Genomic DNA, 10,360 nt, shown 5'->3' on the forward strand with positions numbered 1-10,360 from the left:
AAAAAATTTTTTTTTTTGAATTTTTGGAATGTTTTTTAGGTCCCGAAATTTTTTCAAAATTTTTTTCCCGCGCAAAAAAATTTTATCGCGATTTTAATGAGCCTATGTGAAGGCTCGATTAAGGCTTAATTGTTTTTTAATGGGAGTTTTTTATCAAAATTATTTCATGGTTTTTAAGTTGTAGCGCACGGATTTTCATTCAGTAAAGTTATTTAAAGTTAGTTTCTGATGTCAAAAACGACCTCCGATGGTTTTTTAATTTTTTTAATTAATATATTTTTATAAATATATAATTAATTAATTAGGGGGGTCGGAAATCGCAATAAAATATTGAATTTTTTAAAAATATTTAAAAATTTCTGTGTCGCTTATAGTCACCCTACTTTAAACCCTTGTCCTCCCGAGACGTCTATGAGAATGTCCCGGGAAATCCGACTCCAGCTGTGTTCAAGGTCACCCAGCTGTGTAAACAATGACTCATCGGTGTTACATTTCACAGACAGGCGAAACAAAGGAAAATAAAATTTAAAGCTTTTTCTTCAAAATAAACGCATTTCTTTCGTTTTTTTTCTGTTTTAAGTATTTTTTACGTTTAATTGAAATCTATATTAAAAATGTCAATGTCCTTAAGGAGTTAAAAATATGCTAATAATTTCTATTTCTTTACTTTTTCAGTAATTTAGCAAATGTTCAAAGAGATGTCCATTTTCATCAAAACATTTCCTTAACAAAGTCTTGCCAAAAATGGACTGCAACATTTCTGGCGTTATTTTAGCATATGCATTGCTTATTCTTTACTTCATATCATGGTTGATTGTTGAAACAAAACTTGATCCTTCATGAAACCTCACAGGAAATAATCAATTGGTGTCAAATCTGATAAACTGAGTGGCCATGAAATTGGTCCTCCATGTCCAATCCATCATACTCTAAACATATCATTTAAATTCACTTTAAACATTAATTCAGAAATGAGTATTGCTTTTGAATCGTACTAAAAACTGATTAATACTTAACCATTAACAAATATTTTTCTTTTCCTTTATTCTATTAGTTGAAGAAGCCAAACTTGTTGAAAATTATCAGAAACATTTTTGACTCAATTGAGTTGAAAACATTGCCAATAATTCTCAACAAGTTTGACTTTTCTCAACTATTAGAATAAAGAAGAATAAAGGTATTAACTATGGTGCCAAGTTTTACAAATAGTAAACATTAATAATTTTGAAATCTGTTTTAATTAATTAGCTCATAAAAAGTTGAGTTTTATTAGACTGTTACCTTTCAAGATGTACAAACACACACATTTATAACTTTTAAAATTACAATATTTTTTTAAATGTTCTTAATAAAAGATTATTATTTTTAATAGAATCCAAAATACAAAAAAGTTGGAGGATTTATTTGAAATTTTAAAGTTGCTCCACCTCACCCTGAATGGAGATGAGAGAAGTTTTATTTTTACAGCATTAAAAGACCCCTTAAAAACATTAAACTTTTATTCTTATCAATTTTTTTTTATTAGAAACATATTTTCAAGCTAATAACTTGTAACACCTTATGTGAAATACCCCATATATTACTTTGTTAGCAATTCCAATATAAGCAAACTATTATAAGAAAAATCATTTTGCATATCAACCTATAAGAAACAGTCTCAGTAATATATGATATGGCTCCTAAGATCTAAATGGGACTACTAAATAACATTTTAAATTTGTAACTACAATTTAAAACATGTTATATTGAATAATTAGAATAAAAATTTGCAATATTTGTAAGATGCTTTGTTTCATGTAAATATGACTTAAAAAGTAAGAAAGACTTACCATTTTTCCAGGGGGAACTTCTTTCAAAGTACCATACATGCAAACTGAACTTTCTGTTGAAAGTAATAATGCATCATACGTTTGACACTAAATTTTAAAAAATATATTAAATAATTAAAATATGTTTATATATATGAGAGAATTAATTTTTTATTAGTGATATTTAATATTTTAAACATTTTTAATATAATAAAAAATAAAAACACCACATCACACAGTCATACTTATTCTATTCACATCTATAAAGAAGTTTGTATGTACAATAGAACCTCGATTATCCGAATTTTCGATTATCTGGATTGTTCAAAATAAACAAAAATTTTACGAATTTGCTGATTTGCACTTGGCAAATTGCGATACTGTTTATGTACGTGATGGAATGCGTAACTTTTTTTGTTCCAACAATGTCTCACCCGGCACAGTGGTTGTAAACTTTTTAATACATTTTGTGTCATAATAATATATAACTTGACATACATATTTATAAATAATTTATATTGAAATTACATCATTTCTAAGGTCAAGGGCAGCGTAAGGCATGGATGATGTGGGCCACCGCCTACGGCCTTGCGCCTCGAAGGTTTATGCATTACTCAAAAGCCATGAACGCAACAAAATTTTACTCATCATAAAATGATAGTTTCCATTTTTATGAATAAAAATGTGAGTTTCAACTGCTTTTTACTGTATTTTATAAAATCCATCTTCTTGCGCCACCAGAGGACCTTTAAACAATAGGCAGTCTGTTAGTACCAGTCAGTAGTAGTCCAAATTCAATACAAATGTTTGTTTCTTGAAAATTTGATCACGATTTAAATACAGTATTTATTTTTAATATTGCCGATATGTCATCGAAACGAAAACGTGTTGTATTATCATTAAAGACAAATTGGATATAATCAATGCTTTGAAATGCAGTGAGTCTGGACATTCACTATCTAATAAATATGGTGTTGGAATGTCAACGATCTCAGATATAAAAAAACAAAGTGAAAAAATTATGAAGTTAAACAATAATTGAATTTCTTAATAAAAAATAATTTAATATTGAAGCTACAGTAAATGTAAATCTAGACAAATAAAAATTATTCATACTGTATGTACTGTACATGTCTTTCACTGTCAATTATTATTTTTTTGATTATCCGGCTTTTTTCTTACTGGACTATTTTCATCCCCAATTAGTCCAGAAAATCGAGGTTCTACTGTATTTTAAAAATTATAAAACGCTTTTGTGTCTTCAGACAAAACAAACATGTTCATCTTTCCATATGAAACTTAAAGATAATTCAAAAATATTAATTGTATAAAAAAAATTGAATTTGAAAAGATATATAAACAGTAAATATGAAAGAGAATGCAAAATCCTGCCTACAAAATGCACCAGGAGCAGAGGCTGCAAGAAGTATAAAAAATCATACTGACTGCTTAAAAAAGAATCCTGACTTTTATGTCTTGATGGAAGTTGCAAAAATCTTGAATGGACATAACTATGAAAAACTCACAATCCAAAATTTATAAATCCTGATTTAATAGCTGCATACAAATATGCATCATTGACTACAAGCAATGTTAAAAGATCATTTTCCTCTTACAAACAAATCTTTGGAAATAGACTGAAAACCACAACAAACAGTTATTAGTAGCATACCGCCAATCATAATTCCATAAGCCAGAAGCAAAATTTGTATTAAGAGTACAATTAATAATTTTATACATTTCTTTCTTTAATAAAAGATTGATTTTGAGAAAGTGAGAGCATTAATTCTCCAGTTTAAATGCACATTTCAGCACTTTTAACTGTATATTTGCATGTGTATTTCAATGTATTTTAGTGCATATAAATCTTCACCTTACTTATAACATAGCAAAACTATTATTTAATTATACTAGATAGAATCACAATGCAAATTGTTGCATGTGAATATGAATGTTTTAATCACATAAATAACAATTTAAAATTTAGATAATACCAATTCAGTCTCATAAATGAGAGATAAATAGTTATCTACAATTATAAATGTCTATGCATTTATTGTCACTTTTATATGAAAATTATTGTGCCAATTATTTGCTCATCCCTTTGCCCAAACTCATCATCATGATGCACATGCACCAATTATGATAAGTGTTTCAGTGTCCTTCTAGAATCTCCTAGAACCCACATTAGAGGTTACTGACCATCACAATAATTAAGAACTTTAAAAGATATTTTTTCACTATTATAACTTCACATACAGTATTTATTAAAGTACATTCTAAAATCCTTATATCTAATTTTTCTTAAAAACAATTTATTCTAATATTAATTATTCATAATATAATAATAAAAACTAATTCAAAATATTTTTAAAGCAAAACTATAGAATATATTCAAACCAAAATTACTTTTGGTTTTGAATTGATTAATCACAACATCATATATAATAAATAAAACATTACCAAAAGATCTGACAAAACACATTGAAGGAAGCCTGTGCCATCTCGAAGTGTGACAAACATTAAAACTTTTCCTGTTTAAAATGAATTATAATTAACAAAATTGAAGTATTTTTTTAATAAAAAAAAATTATATTATTATTTTTTTAAATACATAAATAACAAATATATATAGCATTAGGCTGAGACAAAAATAATAAAATGCTTATGTTATATCTAAAATAAAATATCATGTTTTAATTAAATCTGAATTATGTAAGTTTGAACTAGTGAACAATAAATACTAATAAACTCTCACTTTATGTGCAGAAAGTTAAACCCCAAAAAATCCCTAATCCCTAAAAACTAAGCAAAAGAATCCTATATGTACTGGGTGGTCATATTTAACCTTTCTCCATTATTAAGGTCAAATAGCATAAGCACCAAATTTGAAAGTGCACTAAAGAAAGTTAAGCACACAAAAACATCCAAAAGTTGTGCAAAATGCAAAAAAACCAAGTGTAGGATTGTGCAAAGCCAAAAAAATATCTGTATTTTGTTATGTAATATTTAATTCAAAATGGAAATTACATGGTTACAAACTATAACATAAATAATTTTTATTTGTTTTATAAACCACTATTTGCATCATTCAACCAACTGTGCTGTGTCAATTATTTAAAGTAAAAACAAAATTCATGATATATGACTGATATTTCTTTTTAAATAAATGGGGCATTTTTATACTGTTTACTGATTATAGTGAGTGACAGTTTTTCCCACTGCCCAAAATTCCAAGTTAATGCCTGGTTTTTCAGATGAGTGGATACCCTGTTATAACATAAAAAATATGTTATATAAATATTTATTTAAGTAAATTTTTGCTGATATATTCAAAAAACAAAACTTTAACAAACTAATCATCTTCTAAATTATTGATCTATTATAAAACTTTACTATATTAATTATGTATGCATGCATTTTTTATAAAATTTTACTTTATCTTTGTTTAAAAAATAAATTACATATTTAATGATAAAATTGCAAATTGTGCCAATCTAATTCAATATGATAAACTCATTATTAAATAAATAATATAGTTTGATAATCTACAGCATAATATAACAACCAACACTTTCCATAATACAGTAAAACCTCACTTCTGTGATCATATGAATGGAAATAAATGTCACTTTAGGATACTCCTATCTTGGCAGCTTAAGTGAAATGGTCACTTAAAATTAGATGGCAGTGGTCCCAAAATGGGGTTTGATTTATAATGCAGTTTTACAGGGAAATTCCCTGAATGGCACAAAGTGAAGTTTTACCGTATATTGTAGTGACATAGAATTGAATAAACTGAGCACACAAATCAAATTTTGTTCAAAACTAATGAAAAAAATTTGTATCAATATGAAATACAAAATAAAAATATTTTTAAAAATAGAATTTCATATATTATTCATTCTTTTACAATTAAGGCTATAAAAATTGTATTAAAATAAAAAAATTATAAAATAAAATCAGTTTGCAGTTAAGCAGGTAAACTCTTGAATAAATTGGAGTCACTTGTTAAAACAACCCACGTTTGAGATTTTATCCAGTCTCGACTGAGGGAATTGTATCCCCCCCTTATCAGAGCTAGTAAAAGGTGCCATCTAGTGAGGATGAGACAGTACTACTGCCACTACAGACACCGTAACAGTGAAAGCAAGTGCAGCATGTGGGGACCATCCACATAGGATATAAATCTGGTTCCCTTTTCTTTGAACTTGGATAACTTTTCCATAGTTCAACCTAAATTCACCAAACTCAGCAAAAATATGAAGCAACTCTCTGGCTTTATATTCCAAAAAACAACACCCAAAAATGTCAAAATATTTTTTGTTATTAAGCGTCAAAGAGGTAAAAGCCAACATTTTTATTTTTTGATTATATCTTATCTCAGAGTTAATTATATTATCCAGAAATTATTTTATGCATATGCCAAGATTCCACTGAGCATTTTGACACCAAAATCATCAAAATCTCCCATGGGAATTTTTTAAAACTCTGAAACGAAACTGCAAAAGTCATCCCAGAAGCCTGAGCTCACTGCTTGCTCAGGCAATAAATTATTTTTAGATAGAATCTGCCAATGTTTTATTTTCAGAAATTTCCAGAAAACTAAACTTTCAACTATTATTATAATAAATGATTTATTTTTATAGGAAATCCTTGTCAGTTCAAAATTCAAGGGATAAAATAATCATGACTTTGAATTATCTAAAATTTACATATATCTGTACAATATGACAAATGTGACATAGCTGATATAATTTATTAAGCAAACAGAATACAAATATAGCTATATACACAGAATGCTATTTTTGTTAATTAATTAATTAATTAATTAATAATGATAATAATATAAGTGTAAAGGTAAACAGCATGTGTCCAGTGAGAACTCACAGGTTGCCAGATAGGTTTTATAAAGTATAATTCCTCAAAATGAAGCTCAAATTATATTTTAAAAGGCCCAAAAAAGTAGTAAGTCATCCAAATGTAGTAGCTCAGAGTGCTACAAATAGCTTAATCTATTACTTGTAGCCCAATCTTGCAATACCAAAAATCAGCTGTATTTTATGAGATAAGAGAATAAAGGGTGACACCCAAAAATGTGTTATTGTAAAAGCAAAGCCATATTAACCAGTTTAGAGTTGTTCTTAGTATCAATATATTGCTCTCTTACAGTGTGGAGCACTTCAATCTAAATGAATAAGTTAACATATGCATATCACAGTTTGGACAGAATTTTCACTTCAAATTTTGAAGTAGCCATATTTCAAACAAACCAAATTCCTTAATGTGTAAATCTCTATATCCTTGTCTGGGACAAAAGTACAGTTACAAACTAACAGGACTTCAAACTATCCAAGTTCGAATTATGACAATTTCCTGTTTATGTTAAAAATCACTCAGTCAATTTCTTTATCAGTTATAAATTTATTCTATATTATTGTTTACTCTAAAAACAATAATAATAATATATTTGAAAAAGGACAGATAGACGGATGAAAGTGGGAATTTATAGTTCTACAATTTTTTCAAATTGCAGCCCAATATTGGAAATTTAGCTTAGAGTTTAGAGAATTTTTTCTGTAGAAATGAAAAAAAAAATCTAATCCTGTCTTTAATTTATCAATTACATAAATCAAAATTAACATTTTTAAAACAATTTACATTAAACAATTGGAACACAGAACAAANGCCAATGCATACAACGTAGTATATGAAAGTTTATATATATATACCTTGATAATACTGTACAAGGTATCAACACAGACCATTCGAACTGGTCACAATTTTGCCTAGTATGGGTAGCCTGACACCCACTCACAACAGGCAAAATTACAGGCCCTAGTTGATACCTCACTTTCCTTATACATAGCTATTTAATATGTATTTTTATGTAATGATTTAGATAAATTAGGACAAACTGTTCTCTCTCAAATTTTAGCATATTTTGTATGGAGTATAGTGCAAACATTATCTACACTACAAAAATTATAGGTACATTCTGTCAAATAAATACCAGAAATTGTCCATTTCAAAAGCCTGTGTAAAAGATATGAAAACAAACTTTTTGCTGTAAGTTGGTACTAGTGTGCTTAATTGTCACGTGAATTTGTAGCACCATCTGTCGACCAGTTTATTTACAACTATTGGTTTCATCACTGAATGTGAAGTGTGCTTTTACAATTTTTAAAATGGACAAAAATATTGAACAAAGAGTTTGTCTAAAATTTTCTGTTGCCAACAAAATTTTACCCAAAACAATCCAAAGATCAGCTTTATCCAAAAGATGTGCATATGAGTGGTGCAAAACATTGAAAAATGGCCGAGAAGTGATGGAAGACTTGCCTCATTCTGCTTGACTTTCAACATCTTCAAGTGACGAAAACATCAACAAAGTGAAGGAAATGACGATGAAAAATCATCATTCAAGCTTGAGAGAGATGGCTCAGAATCTGAATAGGTCTCATGAATCCATCTGTACCATTTTAGTTGATGTTTTGGGTATGAGATGTGTCATAGCATGACTTGTTCCGAAGGAGATGAATTTTCTTCAAAAAGAGCACCGGAAAAAGGTTGCTGAAGACATGATTGAACAAGCCAATTTGGACCCTACATTCATGAAACACATCATAATAGGTAATGAGATGTTGGTTTATGAGTTTGATATGCAAATCAGCCAACAATCTTCAGAATGGTGCTTCGAGAATGCACTGAAACCGAAAAAACCACATCAAAGTCATGTTGACTGTTTTCTCTGACTGTTATGGTGTTGTCCACTTGGAATTTCTTCCAGAGGGACAAACGAACAAACAGCCAATAAACAATATTACCTGGGTGTTTTGAGGCATTTGAGAGACAATGTTTGCCGGAAAAGGCCAAATTTGTGGAAGAACAATTTTTGGATGTTGCATCACAATAACACACCATCTCACATAACCCTTGTATGAAAAATTTTAACCAAAAACTCAGCGAATGTCATTGATCAAGCACCATATTCACCAGATATGGCCCTGTGTAGCTTTTCCTCTTCCCTAAACTCAAATTACCACTTCATGGAAGACATTTTGAGTTGAATGAAGAAATAAAACAAAATTTGCAGAGGGAGCTGAGAGAGAAATTTGCAGAAAGTGCTTATAAGAATTGTTTTTATGACTGGATTATTCGTTGGCAGAAGTATTTTGCATCAAACAAAGCCTATTTTGAAGGCAACAAAATAAATTTGGATGATTAAACCAATATTTAGTATTTTATTTAACAATTCCCAGTATTTATTTGACACAATGTAACTTGTATCAGTACTGCAATATTTTTCTATATACATTATAGGGATTAATTATATCATTATATAATAAAAAGGGTTGGGAGTTAATAAGTGTTGTATAACTGAGAACATTCTTCAGTTTCAGTAACTCATACTACAGTTTCCAAGTCTATTCATATAATATTAATTTAGGCTTCATTTCATAGCTTTTATTGGAAGAAAGACTTCCTGGACCAACTAATGAACTAACTTCATGAACTAACTAATACAAAGTAATTCAAAAGGATTGTTCTAATTTTACACAGCTACTGTAAGCAGAGTAATACCAATGAAAAGTCTAATCTTTATTTGATAATAGAGTAACCCTCCAAGTTTCAGACATATTTTACACAAACTCAATGTGTGTGTCTCTTTTGTGATGTGGAACACTTCTAACCAATAATCCAACTCCTCCCATATTCATTGCAAAAATCCATAGTGACAGAAGCAATTGCTTTATGTATGAATATCTTCATCTCTGGTATACTTCTTGGAAAATGAGGGATATACTGTACACTATCTTTGTTGGAGCCCCCCAATGACAGTCATAGGCCATAAGGCCTGGCAATCAGAACAGCCATTTGAGAGGCAAATCACTGGCTGAAGCCATGCACTTGGAATAGTAGTTGTCAGAATCAGTCAATTTGTTAACATATCCAGATAAGTTCCACTTATAATCATAGTTCTTAAAAAAAAAAAAAAAAAAGGGTCNGGGGTCGGAAATCGCAATAAAATATTGAATTTTTTAAAAATATTTAAAAATTTCTGTGTCGCTTATAGTCACCCTACTTTAAACCCTTGTCCTCCCGAGACGTCTATGAGAATGTCCCGGGAAATCCGACTCCAGCTGTGTTCAAGGTCACCCAGCTGTGTAAACAATGACTCATTGGTGTTACATTTCACAGACAGGCGAAACAAAGGAAAATAAAATTTAAAGCTTTTTCTTCAAAATAAACGCATTTCTTTCGTTTTTTTTCTGTTTTAAGTATTTTTTACGTTTAATTGAAATCTATATTAAAAATGTCAATGTCCTTAAGGAGTTAAAAATATGCTAATAATTTCTATTTCTTTACTTTTTCAGTAATTTAGCAAATGTTCAAAGAGATGTCCATTTTCATCAAAACATTTCCTTAACAAAGTCTTGCCAAAAATGGACTGCAACATTTCTGGCGTTATTTTAGCACATGCATTGCTTATTCTTTACTTCATATCATGGTTGATTGTTGAAACAAAACTTGATCCTTCATGAAACCTC

The sequence above is a fragment of the Centruroides sculpturatus genome, unplaced genomic scaffold (genome assembly GCF_000671375.1).
Source record: "Centruroides sculpturatus isolate CEXI.00-Female unplaced genomic scaffold, Cexi_2.0 scaffold1095, whole genome shotgun sequence".
In the NCBI taxonomy this organism is placed as follows: domain Eukaryota; kingdom Metazoa; phylum Arthropoda; class Arachnida; order Scorpiones; family Buthidae; genus Centruroides; species Centruroides sculpturatus.